A 3,582-nucleotide genomic window follows, 5' to 3' on the forward strand; every position below is an offset into this window, starting at 1 on the left:
CTGAGGTTGCATTTTGTTCTTTCTCGTCATTTTGTGTAGCACTGTCTTCTGCCCTTTGTTGTAGATCTTTGCTGTAGTTATAACCTTCACACGTACTGAATTTGGACCTCTACAAAGTTTGGAGTTATCCAGCTGCGTCTGGCTGCTGTGCTCATCTCCTTCCCGCTGCCGACCTGGGCTAGGACTGGGTCTGGGGGTTCCCAGAAGTCGGCAGAAATTCCTACTGGGCGGGTGGGGTGGGGGAGGTACGGCGGAGTGGTGGTGGGCGGCCCGAGGGGGTGGGAGAGTGTCCGGCCCACGCTGCGCCTGGGCTGGGACTGGTCCCGCCAGCGCAGGGTAGCAGGAAGCTCTCCACACACTCACTGGACCTGGGCTAGGACTGGGTCTGGGGATTCCCGGAAGTGGGCAGAAATTCCTACTGGGCGGGAGGGTTGGGGGAGGTATGGCGGAGTGGTGGGGGGCGGCCCAAGGGGGTGGGAGAGGGTCCGGCCCACGCTGCGCCTTGGCAGTGGACTGGTCCTGCCGGCGCAGGTTAGCAGGAAGCTCTCCACACACTCACCAGACCTGGGCTAGGAGTGGGTCTGGGGGTTCCCGGAAGTCGGAAGTCGGCAGAAATTCCTACTCAGCGGGAGGGGTGGGGAGGTACTGTGGAGTGGTGGGAGGCGGCCCAAGGGGGTGGGAGAGGGTCTGGCCCATGCTGCGCCTGGGCTGGGACTGGTCCCGCTGGCGCAGGTTAGCAGGAAGCTCTCCACACACTCACTGGACCTTGGCTAGGAGTGGGTCTGGGGGTTCCCGGAAGTCGGCAGAAATTCCTAGTGGGCGGGAGGGGCGGGGAGGTACTGTGGAGTGGTGGGGGGCGGCCCAAGGGTGTGGGAGAGGGTCCGGCCCACGCTGCGCCTGGGCTGGGACTGGTCCCGCGGGCGCAGTTTAGCAGGAAGCTCTCTATCTCACCTTTTAAGCCTTGGGTGGCCCTCTCCCTCCATTACTTAATGTCTCTAAGCCATCCAGAACTCTGACATTACATTGGTTAGTTCGCTACCACATTGCCTCTTTTCTTCATTTCTCCTTCTGGAATATAGCAATAATCACTAGTGATCACAACTATTTTCATTAGGAAGCCCTTATAACCATAGAAACAGAAATGCAAGATTTGACCATGAAAGTTACTTGAGACTCTGGATTTGGAGAGACATTTTACATCCAGGGCAAATGCTATCACTTGTGCAGTCACCCTTCCAAGAGACTCAACCAAGTTTGATGACAGGGTACATCTCACCCCAACACCTTAGGCTTTGCAGATACCTGACAATTTTATAAAAATCTTTCTATCAATATCTGGTGGCTTGTTGATCCATTTCAGTAAAATAAGCAATTTCATAGGAATGCACTTCCCAGGTAACTATAGCTGACTCCCTTTGGGGAAGTGAAGAAAACCCACATTATTGCATACTGCTTTCCATGCTTGGTGTTCGGCTTGCAATGAGCCTTGATTCATTTAGTTCTTTAAAAGCTATAGGAGCTAGTAATAAAAATGATAATTTTAAATTGTATGGAACAGAAATTAGAACTAAACGAGGTTAAGTAACTTGTCTCAGGTCACGAAGAATGAGGGGACAGAAATTCCATCCACATCTGAGTCTGCCTGCATCATCACCTGAAACCTTTCTTCCTTTTGCAGTTTTGTCTGGTGGTACTTAGACATACTGTCACAAGTTCCCTGATCCTAACAAAGGATATTAAATATTTTTCAAGCTGTTCTTGATAATCCAGTGTTGTCATATGAATAGTAGCCATCCACGAGTTTTTTTAAATATGAAGGATATTTGTTCTAGGGCCCCATCTGGAAAGGTTTTAATCTTTTTTCTTTAAGTTTTTGTGTCTGTTTTAATCAGTTTTCAATTTCTTTCTTTCTTTCTTTCTTTCTTTCTTTCTTTCTTTCTTTCTTTCTTTCTTTCTTTCTTTCTTTCTCTTTCTCTTTCTTTTTATACCAGTGGTCAAACACAGGACCTTGTGCTTGCCAGGCAGATGCTGTCTGCTGAGCTCCATCCCCAGCTCTCAGTTTCAGCATTTGTGCTCTTCAGCAAGCTTTTGGCGGTCGGGTCTCACATTTCCCTGTTGCTGTCTGCCCTTAGCTAGCTACTTCCGCCCACTTCTGATTTTCACAATGTCCAGATGAGTACGAAACCAGACAGTCAAATCTGCTAGAATTATGCTTAAAGTCTGTATGTTTTCAGATCAAAATGAAGGCCTGAGGAACATGGGCTAGGAGTTAATTATTTCAATGGGTCATGGGCATTCTTTTTCTTGTCCTCTCTTTTAAAAGTTTATTCTATAAAATTCAGAATCTTGGATAAATGAGCTGCTAAAAAACTGTATCATCTTTACCTTAGGTATATTTTAGAAAAAAAAAACCCATATCTTAAATTTTCCTTAATTTATTTCTATTTCAGCTTCTGATACTTGCCTTGCCATTCACTCCTACTGCCAATCTATTTCATATAGGAAGATTAAAAATTAGAGAAATGATATTCTTCAAACTTAAGAAATTCAGAAAAGTACAAATTACATAAAATGTTGGCTAGTGAGAGACCAGCAGCCACCTAGTTTGGGGCTGGTTTGTTCTTGATTTTGTCACTGCTGGTCATGTCAGACTAAAGGGACCTAGTGTGAATGCAGGGAATGATAATAAACAGTAGGCTCATGCCTGCCTCCAGGACCTGTTCTGACAAGTGAAATCATGCAAGAAAGCAGGTGGTAGCATGAATGCCACTTAGGAAGATACTGTGAATATGATTTGAAACAAGATGGGGGAAGATGGCAAAGTCTATTTTTCTGAATGATTCTCGTGTAGCCAAAAGGCTGCATATGAGAGATAGAGGCTGTGTAACTGACAGGCTGCAGAATATGGCTATGAGCAGGGTTATTGCTCAGGTAGGTTACGAGTCTGCTGTCTCTCATAGAGTGCAAGTCCTTGGAAGGTTGACAATGTCTTTTTTTAATTGTTAGTTTTTTCTTTGTGAGAGTGTCTGATTTCTTTGGATGTCTCCTGCTTCCAGCACAGTGCTGAGTACATAGTTGAGACACCATAGATGTTTTCTGAATGATGGTATGAGTGAGAGAATGAATGAATGAATGAATGAAGGGAAGTGATGAAAATATTGTTGTCGCTGGAAGCCAGAATTGCTCAGGAGAAGCATCTCTTATTTAACAAGCAGTCCTTTGGGTGAGACATGGGAGGAATAGTGAATTCAAAGGTGTTTCCATGAGTTCACTCGGTGCTGCAATGATGTACTCTGGTTTGCTTTAGGAACCCTGATGGGATCTGTTTTCTTTACTTCAGTCCTGAAATTTATTTTTATTTCTTTCAAACTATTTCTTTAAAATAAATATGGAGTAAAACACTGCCATAAAGTGGATCTTATTACCTATATTAAGACACAGAGCTGCCTAGTTCCAGCCCCTGAGACATAACAACTACATGCGATAAAAGCTCCCACAGATCTCCCTGATGGCCAGGCTGAGCACTGTTCTTCAGCCTCAGAATTAGAAAAGATTTTACTAGAATTCTCCTTACAAAACTCT

Source organism: Octodon degus, unplaced genomic scaffold (assembly GCF_000260255.1).
Source record: "Octodon degus isolate 3935 unplaced genomic scaffold, OctDeg1.0 scaffold00058, whole genome shotgun sequence".
Lineage (NCBI taxonomy): Eukaryota > Metazoa > Chordata > Mammalia > Rodentia > Octodontidae > Octodon > Octodon degus.